The 21,285-nt window shown below is 62.2% G+C and overlaps 5 pseudogenes; all 5 read left to right on the top strand.

Moving 5' to 3' along the window:
* Window positions 1-1,549: 1,549 nt before the first annotated feature.
* Window positions 1,550-1,668, top strand: LOC142867500 (uncharacterized; annotated as a pseudogene).
* A 3,789-nt stretch (window positions 1,669-5,457) lies between these two features.
* On the top strand, window positions 5,458-5,576 carry LOC142867502 (uncharacterized; annotated as a pseudogene).
* A 3,847-nt stretch (window positions 5,577-9,423) lies between these two features.
* LOC142867503 (uncharacterized) lies at window positions 9,424-9,542 on the top strand (annotated as a pseudogene).
* A 3,813-nt stretch (window positions 9,543-13,355) lies between these two features.
* Window positions 13,356-13,474, top strand: LOC142867504 (uncharacterized; annotated as a pseudogene).
* A 3,810-nt stretch (window positions 13,475-17,284) lies between these two features.
* On the top strand, window positions 17,285-17,403 carry LOC142867505 (uncharacterized; annotated as a pseudogene).
* The last annotated feature ends 3,882 nt before the right edge of the window (window positions 17,404-21,285 follow it).

Below are 21,285 nucleotides of genomic sequence, written 5' to 3' on the forward strand. Positions count from 1 at the left end.
CATCTCTCAGCCCTGGGTCGGGCAGAGCCCCAGCGGGCCATGCCCACAACCTCTCTCAGCAGGGGTCCCCCAGAAGGCTCCTTTGGGACCAGGATTCTCTTGCGGGTGACTCTTTAAGGTCTGGCCCCTGGATGGAGGGGCACCAGGAGTAGAGGAGCAGGAAGGGGAAGGGGGTGGCCATGCGAGGGGACACTTTCAGGCCAAGTCCCAGCTTCAGTCTGATCCTCCTGGGAACCCCGGGGTGGACATCACACCTCCTGGTTGCCCCGCTCTGAGACAAGGAGCCGGGCTTCGCATTCCCACAGCAGCCAGTCGTGGGCTGAGGACACCTGGGGCGTTGGGAACTCCCTGGCTTCTCCTTGGTTTAACATCTGGAGCTGCTTGTGAATTGTGCCGCCACACACACCCGAGTGCAGGTGTCTTCTGCACAGACTGGGGCCTCGCTCTTCTGAATGCCGCTAGCTCGCGACCCACCCACGGGTGAACCTGGTCAGGGTACTTTCTCTCAGGGGCAGACTCTGATCCGGGCGGGCTACCGGTGTCTCTGTTTGCTCCTTTCTTTCTTCCACTTTGGGAAAGGCTTCCTTACTGGGTGTGGAAATCTCCTATGCCTTTCCTCGCCTATTCTGTCAGCTCTAAAATTCTCTTTCGGTTGCCACCCTCACAGATGGATTAGGAAACTCTTTGCGGTGCACTCATTAGTGAAATGACCTCAATGACGCTGGAATCCAATATCTAATCGCCGATTTTTAGCGAGTCCACACGCCAGGGTGGTTGGGGTCCAGTGCAGCCCCGGCCAGGCCCAGGCCCCTTGGACTGGGCCACAGGAGGACACAGAGGAGGGTCCCGGCCCCCACGGTAGGTAGAGGTGCGGGCAGTTCTCCAAGGGCTTGGGTGTTTTCCAGAGGGAGGAGATGGAGGGGACTGATTTCTTCAGCGCCCCACAAACCACGCCACCCCACCCCACCCATGGGACACATCCCGAGAGAGAGAGAGAGAGAGAGAGAGAGAGAGAGAGAGAGAGAGAGAGAGAGAGAGAGAGAGAGAGAGAGACGCCCCATACACTGGCTCCCCTCCCCCGTGCGCTGTGCCCCAGCCCTGGCCCGGGGGAATAGGCGGCCGCAGGGCCACAGGGTGGGGGGCGCAGCTGAAAGGGGTTGTGGGGGAGGGCCGCCCCTGGCTGGGGTCAAAGGGCGAGCGCCCCGCCCCTCCCGCCCGTGCGCTTGGGGTGGGGGGCGGGGAGGTGAAGGAGGCCAGGCAAGGAGAGGAAGGGGGCTTGAAGGTCTCCACCTTGGCGGGTCCAGCCGTGGAGGCGCATCTTGTGTGAGTGTGAGTGAGTGAGTGAGTGTGAGTGTGAGTGTGTGTGTATACAGAGACAGCCCCCAACCCCAGCCCGCCCCGCCTGTCACCCCCGTCCCTCGGAGCCCGCGGGACCCGGCCGGCGAACTCAACAGGCCCGACCCGGCGCGGGGCCTGGGGCGGGGGGAGGAGGCGGCGGGGAAGCGCAGAGAGGCTCGGCTTCTTGAGCGGGGCAGGGGCGCCCTCCGCCGTCCACGGCCACACCACCCCGAACGCGCCCGATCCCGTCTGGTCTCGGAAGCTAAGCAGGCTCGGGCCTGGTTAGAACTTGGATGGGAGACCGCCCGGGAATACCGGGTGCCGTAGGCTTCTTCTTTTTTTTTTTGCCTCTGGTTCTGTCGCGTTTCTGGGAGTGTGGGGGCGGCCCGGGGTGGGGGTGACCCCCACCCTCAGCGCCCGCCGCGGTGCCTGGCGCCCCAGCCCGCACCGTGGGGCCTCCTCTTGTCCCGAGCCGCGACACCGCCGCCACGCGGCAGCATGCGTGGCTTCTGGACAGTCAGGTCTCAGACCAAAGGTCTGCTCTGTGGGAGCCGACACGCTGGAGGAAACCTTGAGAGTCTGAGAGGGGAGGGAGTTCCAGAAGAAGGCCAGGATGTCATTTTGAGGGAGTATGTGACCAGAACTCCTCCCGTTGCTTTTGGGGTTCTATGGGCTACACGTAGGAATCTTTGGTGGTGGCACCTGATGTTGGGGGATCCGGAGTCACACCCAGACCTGCTCCACAGGCCTCCTTTTACTTTTCTCTTCGGATTCATTTTTTTTTTTTTTTTTTGAGACAGAGTCTCGGTTTGTTGCCCAGGCTAGAGTGAGTGCCGTGGCGTCAGCCTAGCTCACAGCAACTTCAAACTCCTGGGCTCCAGTGATCCTTCTGCCTCAGCCTCCCGGGTAGCTGGGACTGCAGGCATGCGCCACCATGCCCCGCTAATTTTTTATATATATATATCAGTTGGCCAATTAATTCCTTTCTATTTATAGTAGAGACGGGGTCTCGCTCTTGCTCAGGCTGGTTTTGAACTCCTGACCTTGAGCAATCCGCCCGCCTCGGCCTCCCAAGAGCTAGGATTACAGGCGTGAGCCACAGCGCCCGGCCGGATTCATTATTTTTAAAAAGTGTCTCTTATCTCTATTATTGCATTTTCTTTTCTCTCTCTTTTCAAGCAGATGATGGGAGTCCAAGTATTAAGGTGACATGTGTTGCCCGTGCCCCCCTCCCCCCCCCCGTGTTCTTATTCATTTACCTCTCATGTTGTTCCAGCATATTGTGGGGGCACCAATGTTAAGGTCGGGTGCGTTGCCCTCTCCCAGCCTCCCCCCTCGGGTCAGAGCTTCAAGTGCGCCCATCCCCCAGTCGGTGCGTACCCACCCCATTCCTAATGGATGTGTATGCCCATCCCCTCCCCCCACCCGCCCGACACCCACCCGAAGAAGGTGATTCCTCTGTGTCCACTTAGGTGTCCATCGGTTCGTACCCATTTGCTGGTGAGCGCGAGCACGTGGTGCTCGTGTGTCCATTCTTGGGATACTTGGCTTACTGGAACGGGTTCCAGCTCTGGCCAGGAGAACCACGAGAGGTGCCCCCTCACCGCTGCTCCTCATAGCCGAATAGCACTCCGTGGTGTCCACGCGCCACATTTTATTTACCCACTCGTGGGTCGATGGGCACTCGGGTGGCTTCCAGGTCTTTGCGATTGTGACTTGTGCCCTGACACGAACCCTAACCCTTACCCAGCCCGTCTCCTCCACGGCCCCTGCCTGACTGACTCCTTCCCGCCCGGCCTATCACCTGTCACCGTCCTCGGCCCCTGCCTGACGGGGCTCCTCCGTCGCCTGGGCCTTCCAAGGGCTTGGTGTGGACGCTGGTTCCAGGACGCCCTCCCAGGAACCCGGTAGCAGGGCGGCCGCAGCGTCTCGCGCAACCCAACCGTCCGCCGGCTGGCCGCCATCGCTAAGTGGCCTGCGGGGGACGTGCTCCCGCTGTGCCGTGGGGGCCCAGCCTGGTGTCTTCTCTGAGGCCCCGCGGCTGCCGCTCCCCGCAAGGGGATAGCCGCGGAGGTGGGGACCGCCTCCTCATGGGGACGTACACCCAGCTCTCCACGTCGGATTCCGGGGCTCTCTGTCCTGCCAGAAGGCCCAGCTGGCCTGCGGGTCCTTAGAGTGGCAAAAACATCCGAAAACTGAGATGGAGGGTCCGGTGGGTGTCTACACTTTTGTGCTGGGCACCCCAGGGAGGCCCGGGCGCTGGCTGGACAATGCGGTCTGCTGGGCTGGGGGGGGTTTGGAGGAGAAACTGATGCCCTTTGCACTTTGGGTAGCAAGTGTCTGAGGTGTCTCTGGGCCCTGTGCCATGTGGGGGCGGGGGCGGGGGCGGGGTGGGAGGAGGAGGAGGAGGAGGAGGAGGAGGAGGAGGAGGAGGAGGAGGAGGTGGGAAGGGCCGGGGCCTGCAGTCGTGTTCCCCGGGGTGGCACAGCATGTGGCTTCTTCCACAGGCTGCTTGGCCTGGGCTCCCTGCACCTGGGCCTTTGGAGGACTGGCCCTGTGCTTGCCAACACTTCCTGCAGGGACCCAGAGCTGGGAGGTTGCATCTCTCAGCCCTGGGTCGGGCAGAGCCCCAGCGGGCCATGCCCACAACCTCTCTCAGCAGGGGTCCCCCAGAAGGCTCCTTTGGGACCAGGATTCTCTTGCGGGTGACTCTTTAAGGTCTGGCCCCTGGATGGAGGGGCACCAGGAGTAGAGGAGCAGGAAGGGGAAGGGGGTGGCCATGCGAGGGGACACTTTCAGGCCAAGTCCCAGCTTCAGTCTGATCCTCCTGGGAACCCCGGGGTGGACATCACACCTCCTGGTTGCCCCGCTCTGAGACAAGGAGCCGGGCTTCGCATTCCCACAGCAGCCAGTCGTGGGCTGAGGACACCTGGGGCGTTGGGAACTCCCTGGCTTCTCCTTGGTTTAACATCTGGAGCTGCTTGTGAATTGTGCCGCCACACACACCCGAGTGCAGGTGTCTTCTGCACAGACTGGGGCCTCGCTCTTCTGAATGCCGCTAGCTCGCGACCCACCCACGGGTGAACCTGGTCAGGGTACTTTCTCTCAGGGGCAGACTCTGATCCGGGCGGGCTACCGGTGTCTCTGTTTGCTCCTTTCTTTCTTCCACTTTGGGAAAGGCTTCCTTACTGGGTGTGGAAATCTCCTATGCCTTTCCTCGCCTATTCTGTCAGCTCTAAAATTCTCTTTCGGTTGCCACCCTCACAGATGGATTAGGAAACTCTTTGCGGTGCACTCATTAGTGAAATGACCTCAATGACGCTGGAATCCAATATCTAATCGCCGATTTTTAGCGAGTCCACACGCCAGGGTGGTTGGGGTCCAGTGCAGCCCCGGCCAGGCCCAGGCCCCTTGGACTGGGCCACAGGAGGACACAGAGGAGGGTCCCGGCCCCCACGGTAGGTAGAGGTGCGGGCAGTTCTCCAAGGGCTTGGGTGTTTTCCAGAGGGAGGAGATGGAGGGGACTGATTTCTTCAGCGCCCCACAAACCACGCCACCCCACCCCACCCATGGGACACATCGAGAGAGAGAGAGAGAGAGAGAGAGAGAGAGAGAGAGAGAGACGCCCCATACACTGGCTCCCCTCCCCCGTGCGCTGTGCCCCAGCCCTGGCCCGGGGGAATAGGCGGCCGCAGGGCCACAGGGTGGGGGGCGCAGCTGAAAGGGGTTGTGGGGGAGGGCCGCCCCTGGCTGGGGTCAAAGGGCGAGCGCCCCGCCCCTCCCGCCCGTGCGCTTGGGGTGGGGGGCGGGGAGGTGAAGGAGGCCAGGCAAGGAGAGGAAGGGGGCTTGAAGGTCTCCACCTTGGCGGGTCCAGCCGTGGAGGCGCATCTTGTGTGAGTGTGAGTGAGTGAGTGAGTGTGAGTGTGAGTGTGTGTGTATACAGAGACAGCCCCCAACCCCAGCCCGCCCCGCCTGTCACCCCCGTCCCTCGGAGCCCGCGGGACCCGGCCGGCGAACTCAACAGGCCCGACCCGGCGCGGGGCCTGGGGCGGGGGGAGGAGGCGGCGGGGAAGCGCAGAGAGGCTCGGCTTCTTGAGCGGGGCAGGGGCGCCCTCCGCCGTCCACGGCCACACCACCCCGAACGCGCCCGATCCCGTCTGGTCTCGGAAGCTAAGCAGGCTCGGGCCTGGTTAGAACTTGGATGGGAGACCGCCCGGGAATACCGGGTGCCGTAGGCTTCTTCTTTTTTTTTTTGCCTCTGGTTCTGTCGCGTTTCTGGGAGTGCGGGGGCGGCCCGGGGTGGGGGGACCCCCACCCTCAGCGCCCGCCGCGGTGCCTGGCGCCCCAGCCCGCACCGTGGGGCCTCCTCTTGTCCCGAGCCGCGACACCGCCGCCACGCGGCAGCATGCGTGGCTTCTGGACAGTCAGGTCTCAGACCAAAGGTCTGCTCTGTGGGAGCCGACACGCTGGAGGAAACCTTGAGAGTCTGAGAGGGGAGGGAGTTCCAGAAGAAGGCCAGGATGTCATTTTGAGGGAGTATGTGACCAGAACTCCTCCCGTTGCTTTTGGGGTTCTATGGGCTACACGTAGGAATCTTTGGTGGTGGCACCTGATGTTGGGGGATCCGGAGTCACACCCAGACCTGCTCCACAGGCCTCCTTTTACTTTTCTCTTCGGATTCATTTTTTTTTTTTTTTTTTTGAGACAGAGTCTCGGTTTGTTGCCCAGGCTAGAGTGAGTGCCGTGGCGTCAGCCTAGCTCACAGCAACTTCAAACTCCTGGGCTCCAGTGATCCTTCTGCCTCAGCCTCCCGGGTAGCTGGGACTGCAGGCATGCGCCACCATGCCCCGCTAATTTTTTATATATATATATCAGTTGGCCAATTAATTCCTTTCTATTTATAGTAGAGACGGGGTCTCGCTCTTGCTCAGGCTGGTTTTGAACTCCTGACCTTGAGCAATCCGCCCGCCTCGGCCTCCCAAGAGCTAGGATTACAGGCGTGAGCCACAGCGCCCGGCCGGATTCATTATTTTTAAAAAGTGTCTCTTATCTCTATTATTGCATTTTCTTTTCTCTCTCTTTTCAAGCAGATGATGGGAGTCCAAGTATTAAGGTGACATGTGTTGCCCGTGCCCCCCTCCCCCCCCCCGTGTTCTTATTCATTTACCTCTCATGTTGTTCCAGCATATTGTGGGGGCACCAATGTTAAGGTCGGGTGCGTTGCCCTCTCCCAGCCTCCCCCCTCGGGTCAGAGCTTCAAGTGCGCCCATCCCCCAGTCGGTGCGTACCCACCCCATTCCTAATGGATGTGTATGCCCATCCCCTCCCCCCACCCGCCCGACACCCACCCGAAGAAGGTGATTCCTCTGTGTCCACTTAGGTGTCCATCGGTTCGTACCCATTTGCTGGTGAGCGCGAGCACGTGGTGCTCGTGTGTCCATTCTTGGGATACTTGGCTTACTGGAACGGGTTCCAGCTCTGGCCAGGAGAACCACGAGAGGTGCCCCCTCACCGCTGCTCCTCATAGCCGAATAGCACTCCGTGGTGTCCACGCGCCACATTTTATTTACCCACTCGTGGGTCGATGGGCACTCGGGTGGCTTCCAGGTCTTTGCGATTGTGACTTGTGCCCTGACACGAACCCTAACCCTTACCCAGCCCGTCTCCTCCACGGCCCCTGCCTGACTGACTCCTTCCCGCCCGGCCTATCACCTGTCACCGTCCTCTGCCCCTGCCTGACAGGCTCCTCCCCGCCCGGGCCGTCACCGTCCTCGGCCCCTGCCTGACGGGGCTCCTCCGTCGCCTGGGCCTTCCAAGGGCTTGGTGTGGACGCTGGTTCCAGGACGCCCTCCCAGGAACCCGGTAGCAGGGCGGCCGCAGCGTCTCGCGCAACCCAACCGTCCGCCGGCTGGCCGCCATCGCTAAGTGGCCTGCGGGGGACGTGCTCCCGCTGTGCCGTGGGGGCCCAGCCTGGTGTCTTCTCTGAGGCCCCGCGGCTGCCGCTCCCCGCAAGGGGATAGCCGCGGAGGTGGGGACCGCCTCCTCATGGGGACGTACACCCAGCTCTCCACGTCGGATTCCGGGGCTCTCTGTCCTGCCAGAAGGCCCAGCTGGCCTGCGGGTCCTTAGAGTGGCAAAAACATCCGAAAACTGAGATGGAGGGTCCGGTGGGTGTCTGCACTTTTGTGCTGGGCACCCCAGGGAGGCCCGGGCGCTGGCTGGACAATGCGGTCTGCTGGGCTGGGGGGGGTTTGGAGGAGCAACTGATGCCCTTTGCACTTTGGGTAGCAAGTGTCTGAGGTGTCTCTGGGCCCTGTGCCATGTGGGGGCGGGGGCGGGGGCGGGGTGGGAGGAGGAGGAGGAGGAGGAGGAGGAGGAGGAGGAGGAGGAGGAGGTGGGAAGGGCCGGGGCCTGCAGTCGTGTTCCCCGGGGTGGCACAGCATGTGGCTTCTTCCACAGGCTGCTTGGCCTGGGCTCCCTGCACCTGGGCCTTTGGAGGACTGGCCCTGTGCTTGCCAACACTTCCTGCAGGGACCCAGAGCTGGGAGGTTGCATCTCTCAGCCCTGGGTCGGGCAGAGCCCCAGCGGGCCATGCCCACAACCTCTCTCAGCAGGGGTCCCCCAGAAGGCTCCTTTGGGACCAGGATTCTCTTGCGGGTGACTCTTTAAGGTCTGGCCCCTGGATGGAGGGGCACCAGGAGTAGAGGAGCAGGAAGGGGAAGGGGGTGGCCATGCGAGGGGACACTTTCAGGCCAAGTCCCAGCTTCAGTCTGATCCTCCTGGGAACCCCGGGGTGGACATCACACCTCCTGGTTGCCCCGCTCTGAGACAAGGAGCCGGGCTTCGCATTCCCACAGCAGCCAGTCGTGGGCTGAGGACACCTGGGGCGTTGGGAACTCCCTGGCTTCTCCTTGGTTTAACATCTGGAGCTGCTTGTGAATTGTGCCGCCACACACACCCGAGTGCAGGTGTCTTCTGCACAGACTGGGGCCTCGCTCTTCTGAATGCCGCTAGCTCGCGACCCACCCACGGGTGAACCTGGTCAGGGTACTTTCTCTCAGGGGCAGACTCTGATCCGGGCGGGCTACCGGTGTCTCTGTTTGCTCCTTTCTTTCTTCCACTTCGGGAAAGGCTTCCTTACTGGGTGTGGAAATCTCCTATGCCTTTCCTCGCCTATTCTGTCAGCTCTAAAATTCTCTTTCGGTTGCCACCCTCACAGATGGATTAGGAAACTCTTTGCGGTGCACTCATTAGTGAAATGACCTCAATGACGCTGGAATCCAATATCTAATCGCCGATTTTTAGCGAGTCCACACGCCAGGGTGGTTGGGGTCCAGTGCAGCCCCGGCCAGGCCCAGGCCCCTTGGACTGGGCCACAGGAGGACACAGAGGAGGGTCCCGGCCCCCACGGTAGGTAGAGGTGCGGGCAGTTCTCCAAGGGCTTGGGTGTTTTCCAGAGGGAGGAGATGGAGGGGACTGATTTCTTCAGCGCCCCACAAACCACGCCACCCCACCCCACCCATGGGACACATCGAGAGAGAGAGAGAGAGAGAGAGAGAGAGAGAGAGAGAGAGAGAGAGAGAGAGAGAGAGAGACGCCCCATACACTGGCTCCCCTCCCCCGTGCGCTGTGCCCCAGCCCTGGCCCGGGGGAATAGGCGGCCGCAGGGCCACAGGGTGGGGGGCGCAGGTGAAAGGCGTTGTGGGGGAGGGCCGCCCCTGGCTGGGGTCAAAGGGCGAGCGCCCCGCCCCTCCCGCCCGTGCGCTGGGGGTGGGGGGCGGGGAGGTGAAGGAGGCCAGGCAAGGAGAGGAAGGGGGCTTGAAGGTCTCCACCTTGGCGGGTCCAGCCGTGGAGGCGCATCTTGTGTGAGTGTGAGTGAGTGAGTGAGTGTGAGTGTGTGTGTATACAGAGACAGCCCCCAACCCCGGCCCGCCCCGCCTGTCACCCCCGTCCCTCGGAGCCCGCGGGACCCGGCCGGCGAACTCAACAGGCCCGACCCGGCGCGGGGCCTGGGGCGGGGGGAGGAGGCGGCGGGGAAGCGCAGAGAGGCTCGGCTTCTTGAGCGGGGCAGGGGCGCCCTCCGCCGTCCACGGCCACACCACCCCGAACGCGCCCGATCCCGTCTGGTCTCGGAAGCTAAGCAGGCTCGGGCCTGGTTAGAACTTGGATGGGAGACCGCCCGGGAATACCGGGTGCCGTAGGCTTCTTCTTTTTTTTTTTGCCTCTGGTTCTGTCGCGTTTCTGGGAGTGTGGGGGCGGCCCGGGGTGGGGGTGACCCCCACCCTCAGCGCCCGCCGCGGTGCCTGGCGCCCCAGCCCGCACCGTGGGGCCTCCTCTTGTCCCGAGCCGCGACACCGCCGCCACGCGGCAGCATGCGTGGCTTCTGGACAGTCAGGTCTCAGACCAAAGGTCTGCTCTGTGGGAGCCGACACGCTGGAGGAAACCTTGAGAGTCTGAGAGGGGAGGGAGTTCCAGAAGAAGGCCAGGATGTCATTTTGAGGGAGTATGTGACCAGAACTCCTCCCGTTGCTTTTGGGGTTCTATGGGCTACACGTAGGAATCTTTGGTGGTGGCACCTGATGTTGGGGGATCCGGAGTCACACCCAGACCTGCTCCACAGGCCTCCTTTTACTTTTCTCTTCGGATTCATTTTTTTTTTTTTTTTTTGAGACAGAGTCTCGGTTTGTTGCCCAGGCTAGAGTGAGTGCCGTGGCGTCAGCCTAGCTCACAGCAACTTCAAACTCCTGGGCTCCAGTGATCCTTCTGCCTCAGCCTCCCGGGTAGCTGGGACTGCAGGCATGCGCCACCATGCCCCGCTAATTTTTTATATATATATATCAGTTGGCCAATTAATTCCTTTCTATTTATAGTAGAGACGGGGTCTCGCTCTTGCTCAGGCTGGTTTTGAACTCCTGACCTTGAGCAATCCGCCCGCCTCGGCCTCCCAAGAGCTAGGATTACAGGCGTGAGCCACAGCGCCCGGCCGGATTCATTATTTTTAAAAAGTGTCTCTTATCTCTATTATTGCATTTTCTTTTCTCTCTCTTTTCAAGCAGATGATGGGAGTCCAAGTATTAAGGTGACATGTGTTGCCCGTGCCCCCCTCCCCCCCCCCGTGTTCTTATTCATTTACCTCTCATGTTGTTCCAGCATATTGTGGGGGCACCAATGTTAAGGTCGGGTGCGTTGCCCTCTCCCAGCCTCCCCCCTCGGGTCAGAGCTTCAAGTGCGCCCATCCCCCAGTCGGTGCGTACCCACCCCATTCCTAATGGATGTGTATGCCCATCCCCTCCCCCCACCCGCCCGACACCCACCCGAAGAAGGTGATTCCTCTGTGTCCACTTAGGTGTCCATCGGTTCGTACCCATTTGCTGGTGAGCGCGAGCACGTGGTGCTCGTGTGTCCATTCTTGGGATACTTGGCTTACTGGAACGGGTTCCAGCTCTGGCCAGGAGAACCACGAGAGGTGCCCCCTCACCGCTGCTCCTCATAGCCGAATAGCACTCCGTGGTGTCCACGCGCCACATTTTATTTACCCACTCGTGGGTCGATGGGCACTCGGGTGGCTTCCAGGTCTTTGCGATTGTGACTTGTGCCCTGACACGAACCCTAACCCTTACCCAGCCCGTCTCCTCCACGGCCCCTGCCTGACTGACTCCTTCCCGCCCGGCCTATCACCTGTCACCGTCCTCGGCCCCTGCCTGACGGGGCTCCTCCGTCGCCTGGGCCTTCCAAGGGCTTGGTGTGGACGCTGGTTCCAGGACGCCCTCCCAGGAACCCGGTAGCAGGGCGGCCGCAGCGTCTCGCGCAACCCAACCGTCCGCCGGCTGGCCGCCATCGCTAAGTGGCCTGCGGGGGACGTGCTCCCGCTGTGCCGTGGGGGCCCAGCCTGGTGTCTTCTCTGAGGCCCCGCGGCTGCCGCTCCCCGCAAGGGGATAGCCGCGGAGGTGGGGACCGCCTCCTCATGGGGACGTACACCCAGCTCTCCACGTCGGATTCCGGGGCTCTCTGTCCTGCCAGAAGGCCCAGCTGGCCTGCGGGTCCTTAGAGTGGCAAAAACATCCGAAAACTGAGATGGAGGGTCCGGTGGGTGTCTGCACTTTTGTGCTGGGCACCCCAGGGAGGCCCGGGCGCTGGCTGGACAATGCGGTCTGCTGGGCTGGGGGGGGTTTGGAGGAGCAACTGATGCCCTTTGCACTTTGGGTAGCAAGTGTCTGAGGTGTCTCTGGGCCCTGTGCCATGTGGGGGCGGGGGCGGGGGCGGGGTGGGAGGAGGAGGAGGAGGAGGAGGAGGAGGAGGAGGAGGAGGAGGAGGAGGTGGGAAGGGCCGGGGCCTGCAGTCGTGTTCCCCGGGGTGGCACAGCATGTGGCTTCTTCCACAGGCTGCTTGGCCTGGGCTCCCTGCACCTGGGCCTTTGGAGGACTGGCCCTGTGCTTGCCAACACTTCCTGCAGGGACCCAGAGCTGGGAGGTTGCATCTCTCAGCCCTGGGTCGGGCAGAGCCCCAGCGGGCCATGCCCACAACCTCTCTCAGCAGGGGTCCCCCAGAAGGCTCCTTTGGGACCAGGATTCTCTTGCGGGTGACTCTTTAAGGTCTGGCCCCTGGATGGAGGGGCACCAGGAGTAGAGGAGCAGGAAGGGGAAGGGGGTGGCCATGCGAGGGGACACTTTCAGGCCAAGTCCCAGCTTCAGTCTGATCCTCCTGGGAACCCCGGGGTGGACATCACACCTCCTGGTTGCCCCGCTCTGAGACAAGGAGCCGGGCTTCGCATTCCCACAGCAGCCAGTCGTGGGCTGAGGACACCTGGGGCGTTGGGAACTCCCTGGCTTCTCCTTGGTTTAACATCTGGAGCTGCTTGTGAATTGTGCCGCCACACACACCCGAGTGCAGGTGTCTTCTGCACAGACTGGGGCCTCGCTCTTCTGAATGCCGCTAGCTCGCGACCCACCCACGGGTGAACCTGGTCAGGGTACTTTCTCTCAGGGGCAGACTCTGATCCGGGCGGGCTACCGGTGTCTCTGTTTGCTCCTTTCTTTCTTCCACTTTGGGAAAGGCTTCCTTACTGGGTGTGGAAATCTCCTATGCCTTTCCTCGCCTATTCTGTCAGCTCTAAAATTCTCTTTCGGTTGCCACCCTCACAGATGGATTAGGAAACTCTTTGCGGTGCACTCATTAGTGAAATGACCTCAATGACGCTGGAATCCAATATCTAATCGCCGATTTTTAGCGAGTCCACACGCCAGGGTGGTTGGGGTCCAGTGCAGCCCCGGCCAGGCCCAGGCCCCTTGGACTGGGCCACAGGAGGACACAGAGGAGGGTCCCGGCCCCCACGGTAGGTAGAGGTGCGGGCAGTTCTCCAAGGGCTTGGGTGTTTTCCAGAGGGAGGAGATGGAGGGGACTGATTTCTTCAGCGCCCCACAAACCACGCCACCCCACCCCACCCATGGGACACATCCTGAGAGAGAGAGAGAGAGAGAGAGAGAGAGAGAGAGAGAGAGAGAGAGAGAGAGAGAGAGAGAGACGCCCCATACACTGGCTCCCCTCCCCCGTGCGCTGTGCCCCAGCCCTGGCCCGGGGGAATAGGCGGCCGCAGGGCCACAGGGTGGGGGGCGCAGCTGAAAGGGGTTGTGGGGGAGGGCCGCCCCTGGCTGGGGTCAAAGGGCGAGCGCCCCGCCCCTCCCGCCCGTGCGCTTGGGGTGGGGGGCGGGGAGGTGAAGGAGGCCAGGCAAGGAGAGGAAGGGGGCTTGAAGGTCTCCACCTTGGCGGGTCCAGCCGTGGAGGCGCATCTTGTGTGAGTGTGAGTGAGTGAGTGAGTGTGAGTGTGAGTGTGTGTGTATACAGAGACAGCCCCCAACCCCAGCCCGCCCCGCCTGTCACCCCCGTCCCTCGGAGCCCGCGGGACCCGGCCGGCGAACTCAACAGGCCCGACCCGGCGCGGGGCCTGGGGCGGGGGGAGGAGGCGGCGGGGAAGCGCAGAGAGGCTCGGCTTCTTGAGCGGGGCAGGGGCGCCCTCCGCCGTCCACGGCCACACCACCCCGAACGCGCCCGATCCCGTCTGGTCTCGGAAGCTAAGCAGGCTCGGGCCTGGTTAGAACTTGGATGGGAGACCGCCCGGGAATACCGGGTGCCGTAGGCTTCTTCTTTTTTTTTTTGCCTCTGGTTCTGTCGCGTTTCTGGGAGTGTGGGGGCGGCCCGGGGTGGGGGTGACCCCCACCCTCAGCGCCCGCCGCGGTGCCTGGCGCCCCAGCCCGCACCGTGGGGCCTCCTCTTGTCCCGAGCCGCGACACCGCCGCCACGCGGCAGCATGCGTGGCTTCTGGACAGTCAGGTCTCAGACCAAAGGTCTGCTCTGTGGGAGCCGACACGCTGGAGGAAACCTTGAGAGTCTGAGAGGGGAGGGAGTTCCAGAAGAAGGCCAGGATGTCATTTTGAGGGAGTATGTGACCAGAACTCCTCCCGTTGCTTTTGGGGTTCTATGGGCTACACGTAGGAATCTTTGGTGGTGGCACCTGATGTTGGGGGATCCGGAGTCACACCCAGACCTGCTCCACAGGCCTCCTTTTACTTTTCTCTTCGGATTCATTTTTTTTTTTTTTTTTTTGAGACAGAGTCTCGGTTTGTTGCCCAGGCTAGAGTGAGTGCCGTGGCGTCAGCCTAGCTCACAGCAACTTCAAACTCCTGGGCTCCAGTGATCCTTCTGCCTCAGCCTCCCGGGTAGCTGGGACTGCAGGCATGCGCCACCATGCCCCGCTAATTTTTTATATATATATATCAGTTGGCCAATTAATTCCTTTCTATTTATAGTAGAGACGGGGTCTCGCTCTTGCTCAGGCTGGTTTTGAACTCCTGACCTTGAGCAATCCGCCCGCCTCGGCCTCCCAAGAGCTAGGATTACAGGCGTGAGCCACAGCGCCCGGCCGGATTCATTATTTTTAAAAAGTGTCTCTTATCTCTATTATTGCATTTTCTTTTCTCTCTCTTTTCAAGCAGATGATGGGAGTCCAAGTATTAAGGTGACATGTGTTGCCCGTGCCCCCCTCCCCCCCCCCGTGTTCTTATTCATTTACCTCTCATGTTGTTCCAGCATATTGTGGGGGCACCAATGTTAAGGTCGGGTGCGTTGCCCTCTCCCAGCCTCCCCCCTCGGGTCAGAGCTTCAAGTGCGCCCATCCCCCAGTCGGTGCGTACCCACCCCATTCCTAATGGATGTGTATGCCCATCCCCTCCCCCCACCCGCCCGACACCCACCCGAAGAAGGTGATTCCTCTGTGTCCACTTAGGTGTCCATCGGTTCGTACCCATTTGCTGGTGAGCGCGAGCACGTGGTGCTCGTGTGTCCATTCTTGGGATACTTGGCTTACTGGAACGGGTTCCAGCTCTGGCCAGGAGAACCACGAGAGGTGCCCCCTCACCGCTGCTCCTCATAGCCGAATAGCACTCCGTGGTGTCCACGCGCCACATTTTATTTACCCACTCGTGGGTCGATGGGCACTCGGGTGGCTTCCAGGTCTTTGCGATTGTGACTTGTGCCCTGACACGAACCCTAACCCTTACCCAGCCCGTCTCCTCCACGGCCCCTGCCTGACTGACTCCTTCCCGCCCGGCCTATCACCTGTCACCGTCCTCGGCCCCTGCCTGACGGGGCTCCTCCGTCGCCTGGGCCTTCCAAGGGCTTGGTGTGGACGCTGGTTCCAGGACGCCCTCCCAGGAACCCGGTAGCAGGGCGGCCGCAGCGTCTCGCGCAACCCAACCGTCCGCCGGCTGGCCGCCATCGCTAAGTGGCCTGCGGGGGACGTGCTCCCGCTGTGCCGTGGGGGCCCAGCCTGGTGTCTTCTCTGAGGCCCCGCGGCTGCCGCTCCCCGCAAGGGGATAGCCGCGGAGGTGGGGACCGCCTCCTCATGGGGACGTACACCCAGCTCTCCACGTCGGATTCCGGGGCTCTCTGTCCTGCCAGAAGGCCCAGCTGGCCTGCGGGTCCTTAGAGTGGCAAAAACATCCGAAAACTGAGATGGAGGGTCCGGTGGGTGTCTGCACTTTTGTGCTGGGCACCCCAGGGAGGCCCGGGCGCTGGCTGGACAATGCGGTCTGCTGGGCTGGGGGGGGTTTGGAGGAGCAACTGATGCCCTTTGCACTTTGGGTAGCAAGTGTCTGAGGTGTCTCTGGGCCCTGTGCCATGTGGGGGCGGGGGCGGGGGCGGGGTGGGAGGAGGAGGAGGAGGAGGAGGAGGAGGAGGAGGAGGAGGAGGAGGAGGTGGGAAGGGCCGGGGCCTGCAGTCGTGTTCCCCGGGGTGGCACAGCATGTGGCTTCTTCCACAGGCTGCTTGGCCTGGGCTCCCTGCACCTGGGCCTTTGGAGGACTGGCCCTGTGCTTGCCAACACTTCCTGCAGGGACCCAGAGCTGGGAGGTTGCATCTCTCAGCCCTGGGTCGGGCAGAGCCCCAGCGGGCCATGCCCACAACCTCTCTCAGCAGGGGTCCCCCAGAAGGCTCCTTTGGGACCAGGATTCTCTTGCGGGTGACTCTTTAAGGTCTGGCCCCTGGATGGAGGGGCACCAGGAGTAGAGGAGCAGGAAGGGGAAGGGGGTGGCCATGCGAGGGGACACTTTCAGGCCAAGTCCCAGCTTCAGTCTGATCCTCCTGGGAACCCCGGGGTGGACATCACACCTCCTGGTTGCCCCGCTCTGAGACAAGGAGCCGGGCTTCGCATTCCCACAGCAGCCAGTCGTGGGCTGAGGACACCTGGGGCGTTGGGAACTCCCTGGCTTCTCCTTGGTTTAACATCTGGAGCTGCTTGTGAATTGTGCCGCCACACACACCCGAGTGCAGGTGTCTTCTGCACAGACTGGGGCCTCGCTCTTCTGAATGCCGCTAGCTCGCGACCCACCCACGGGTGAACCTGGTCAGGGTACTTTCTCTCAGGGGCAGACTCTGATCCGGGCGGGCTACCGGTGTCTCTGTTTGCTCCTTTCTTTCTTCCACTTTGGGAAAGGCTTCCTTACTGGGTGTGGAAATCTCCTATGCCTTTCCTCGCCTATTCTGTCAGCTCTAAAATTCTCTTTCGGTTGCCACCCTCACAGATGGATTAGGAAACTCTTTGCGGTGCACTCATTAGTGAAATGACCTCAATGACGCTGGAATCCAATATCTAATCGCCGATTTTTAGCGAGTCCACACGCCAGGGTGGTTGGGGTCCAGTGCAGCCCCGGCCAGGCCCAGGCCCCTTGGACTGGGCCACAGGAGGACACAGAGGAGGGTCCCGGCCCCCACGGTAGGTAGAGGTGCGGGCAGTTCTCCAAGGGCTTGGGTGTTTTCCAGAGGGAGGAGATGGAGGGGACTGATTTCTTCAGCGCCCCACAAACCACGCCACCCCACCCCACCCATGGGACACATCCCGAGAGAGAGAGAGAGAGAGAGAGAGAGAGAGAGAGAGAGAGAGAGAGAGAGAGAGAGAGACGCCCCATACACTGGCTCCCCTCCCCCGTGCGCTGTGCCCCAGCCCTGGCCCGGGGGAATAGGCGGCCGCAGGGCCACAGGGTGGGGGGCGCAGCTGAAAGGGGTTGTGGGGGAGGGCCGCCCCTGGCTGGGGTCAAAGGGCGAGCGCCCCGCCCCTCCCGCCCGTGCGCTTGGGGTGGGGGGCGGGGAGGTGAAGGAGGCCAGGCAAGGAGAGGAAGGGGGCTTGAAGGTCTCCACCTTGGCGGGTCCAGCCGTGGAGGCGCATCTTGTGTGAGTGTGAGTGAGTGAGTGAGTGTGAGTGTGAGTGTGTGTGTATACAGAGACAGCCCCCAACCCCAGCCCGCCCCGCCTGTCACCCCCGTCCCTCGGAGCCCGCGGGACCCGGCCGGCGAACTCAACAGGCCCGACCCGGCGCGGGGCCTGGGGCGGGGGGAGGAGGCGGCGGGGAAGCGCAGAGAGGCTCGGCTTCTTGAGCGGGGCAGGGGCGCCCTCCGCCGTCCACGGCCACACCACCCCGAACGCGCCCGATCCCGTCTGGTCTCGGAAGCTAAGCAGGCTCGGGCCTGGTTAGAACTTGGATGGGAGACCGCCCGGGAATACCGGGTGCCGTAGGCTTCTTCTTTTTTTTTTTGCCTCTGGTTCTGTCGCGTTTCTGGGAGTGCGGGGGCGGCCCGGGGTGGGGGGACCCCCACCCTCAGCGCCCGCCGCGGTGCCTGGCGCCCCAGCCCGCACCGTGGGGCCTCCTCTTGTCCCGAGCCGCGACACCGCCGCCACGCGGCAGCATGCGTGGCTTCTGGACAGTCAGGTCTCAGACCAAAGGTCTGCTCTGTGGGAGCCGACACGCTGGAGGAAACCTTGAGAGTCTGAGAGGGGAGGGAGTTCCAGAAGAAGGCCAGGATGTCATTTTGAGGGAGTATGTGACCAGAACTCCTCCCGTTGCTTTTGGGGTTCTATGGGCTACACGTAGGAATCTTTGGTGGTGGCACCTGATGTTGGGGGATCCGGAGTCACACCCAGACCTGCTCCACAGGCCTCCTTTTACTTTTCTCTTCGGATTCATTTTTTTTTTTTTTTTTTGAGACAGAGTCTCGGTTTGTTGCCCAGGCTAGAGTGAGTGCCGTGGCGTCAGCCTAGCTCACAGCAACTTCAAACTCCTGGGCTCCAGTGATCCTTCTGCCTCAGCCTCCCGGGTAGCTGGGACTGCAGGCATGCGCCACCATGCCCCGCTAATTTTTTATATATATATATCAGTTGGCCAATTAATTCCTTTCTATTTATAGTAGAGACGGGGTCTCGCTCTTGCTCAGGCTGGTTTTGAACTCCTGACCTTGAGCAATCCGCCCGCCTCGGCCTCCCAAGAGCTAGGATTACAGGCGTGAGCCACAGCGCCCGGCCGGATTCATTATTTTTAAAAAGTGTCTCTTATCTCTATTATTGCATTTTCTTTTCTCTCTCTTTTCAAGCAGATGATGGGAGTCCAAGTATTAAGGTGACATGTGTTGCCCGTGCCCCCCTCCCCCCCCCCCGTGTTCTTATTCATTTACCTCTCATGTTGTTCCAGCATATTGTGGGGGCACCAATGTTAAGGTCGGGTGCGTTGCCCTCTCCCAGCCTCCCCCCTCGGGTCAGAGCTTCAAGTGCGCCCATCCCCCAGTCGGTGCGTACCCACCCCATTCCTAATGGATGTGTATGCCCATCCCCTCCCCCCACCCGCCCGACACCCACCCGAAGAAGGTGATTCCTCTGTGTCCACTTAGGTGTCCATCGGTTCGTACCCATTTGCTGGTGAGCGCGAGCACGTGGTGCTCGTGTGTCCATTCTTGGGATACTTGGCTTACTGGAACGGGTTCCAGCTCTGGCCAGGAGAACCACGAGAGGTGCCCCCTCACCGCTGCTCCTCATAGCCGAATAGCACTCCGTGGTGTCCACGCGCCACATTTTATTTACCCACTCGTGGGTCGATGGGCACTCGGGTGGCTTCCAGGTCTTTGCGATTGTGACTTGTGCCCTGACACGAACCCTAACCCTTACCCAGCCCGTCTCCTCCACGGCCCCTGCCTGACTGACTCCTTCCCGCCCGGCCTATCACCTGTCACCGTCCTCTGCCCCTGCCTGACAGGCTCCTCCCCGCCCGGGCCGTCACCGTCCTCGGCCCCTGCCTGACGGGGCTCCTCCGTCGCCTGGGCCTTCCAAGGGCTTGGTGTGGACGCTGGTTCCAGGACGCCCTCCCAGGAACCCGGTAGCAGGGCGGCCGCAGCGTCTCGCGCAACCCAACCGTCCGCCGGCTGGCCGCCATCGCTAAGTGGCCTGCGGGGGACGTGCTCCCGCTGTGCCGTGGGGGCCCAGCCTGGTGTCTTCTCTGAGGCCCCGCGGCTGCCGCTCCCCGCAAGGGGATAGCCGCGGAGGTGGGGACCGCCTCCTCATGGGGACGTACACCCAGCTCTCCACGTCGGATTCCGGGGCTCTCTGTCCTGCCAGAAGGCCCAGCTGGCCTGCGGGTCCTTAGAGTGGCAAAAACATCCGAAAACTGAGATGGAGGGTCCGGTGGGTGTCTGCACTTTTGTGCTGGGCACCCCAGGGAGGCCCGGGCGCTGGCTGGACAATGCGGTCTGCTGGGCTGGGGGGGGTTTGGAGGAGCAACTGATGCCCTTTGCACTTTGGGTAGCAAGTGTCTGAGGTGTCTCTGGGCCCTGTGCCATGTGGGGGCGGGGGCGGGGGCGGGGTGGGAGGAGGAGGAGGAGGAGGAGGAGGAGGAGGAGGAGGAGGAGGAGGAGGTGGGAAGGGCCGGGGCCTGCAGTCGTGTTCCCCGGGGTGGCACAGCATGTGGCTTCTTCCACAGGCTGCTTGGCCTGGGCTCCCTGCACCTGGGCCTTTGGAGGACTGGCCCTGTGCTTGCCAACACTTCCTGCAGGGACCCAGAGCTGGGAGGTTGCATCTCTCAGCCCTGGGTCGGGCAGAGCCCCAGCGGGCCATGCCCACAACCTCTCTCAGCAGGGGTCCCCCAGAAGGCTCCTTTGGGACCAGGATTCTCTTGCGGGTGACTCTTTAAGGTCTGGCCCCTGGATGGAGGGGCACCAGGAGTAGAGGAGCAGGAAGGGGAAGGGGGTGGCCATGCGAGGGGACACTTTCAGGCCAAGTCCCAGCTTCAGTCTGATCCTCCTGGGAACCCCGGGGTGGACATCACACCTCCTGGTTGCCCCGCTCTGAGACAAGGAGCCGGGCTTCGCATTCCCACAGCAGCCAGTCGTGGGCTGAGGACACCTGGGGCGTTGGGAACTCCCTGGCTTCTCCTTGGTTTAACATCTGGAGCTGCTTGTGAATTGTGCCGCCACACACACCCGAGTGCAGGTGTCTTCTGCACAGACTGGGGCCTCGCTCTTCTGAATGCCGCTAGCTCGCGACCCACCCACGGGTGAACCTGGTCAGGGTACTTTCTCTCAGGGGCAGACTCTGATCCGGGCGGGCTACCGGTGTCTCTGTTTGCTCCTTTCTTTCTTCCACTTTGGGAAAGGCTTCCTTACTGGGTGTGGAAATCTCCTATGCCTTTCCTCGCCTATTCTGTCAGCTCTAAAATTCTCTTTCGGTTGCCACCCTCACAGATGGATTAGGAAACTCTTTGCGGTGCACTCATTAGTGAAATGACCTCAATGACGCTGGAATCCAATATCTAATCGCCGATTTTTAGCGAGTCCACACGCCAGGGTGGTTGGGGTCCAGTGCAGCCCCGGCCAGGCCCAGGCCCCTTGGACTGGGCCACAGGAGGACACAGAGGAGGGTCCCGGCCCCCACGGTAGGTAGAGGTGCGGGCAGTTCTCCAAGGGCTTGGGTGTTTTCCAGAGGGAGGAGATGGAGGGGACTGATTTCTTCAGCGCCCCACAAACCACGCCACCCCACCCCACCCATGGGACACATCCCGAGAGAGAGAGAGAGAGAGAGAGAGAGAGAGAGCGAGAGAGAGAGAGAGAGAGAGAGAGAGAGAGAGAGAGAGAGAGAGAGAGAGAGAGAGACGCCCCATACACTGGCTCCCCTCCCCCGTGCGCTGTGCCCCAGCCCTGGCCCGGGGGAATAGGCGGCCGCAGGGCCACAGGGTGGGGGGCGCAGCTGAAAGGCGTTGTGGGGGTGGGCCGCCCCTGGCTGGGGTCAAAGGGCGAGCGCCCCGCCCCTCCCGCCCGTGCGCTTGGGGTGGGGGGCGGGGAGGTGAAGGAGGCCAGGCAAGGAGAGGAAGGGGGCTTGAAGGTCTCCACCTTGGCGGGTCCAGCCGTGGAGGCGCATCTTGTGTGAGTGTGAGTGAGTGAGTGAGTGTGAGTGTGTGTGTATACAGAGACAGCCCCCAACCCCGGCCCGCCCCGCCTGTCACCCCCGTCCCTCGGAGCCCGCGGGACCCGGCCGGCGAACTCAACAGGCCCGACCCGGCGCGGGGCCTGGGGCGGGGGGAGGAGGCGGCGGGGAAGCGCAGAGAGGCTCGGCTTCTTGAGCGGGGCAGGGGCGCCCTCCGCC

This window comes from Microcebus murinus, unplaced genomic scaffold (assembly GCF_040939455.1).
Source record: "Microcebus murinus isolate Inina unplaced genomic scaffold, M.murinus_Inina_mat1.0 scaf017_hap2_Mmur4.0, whole genome shotgun sequence".
NCBI lineage: Eukaryota > Metazoa > Chordata > Mammalia > Primates > Cheirogaleidae > Microcebus > Microcebus murinus.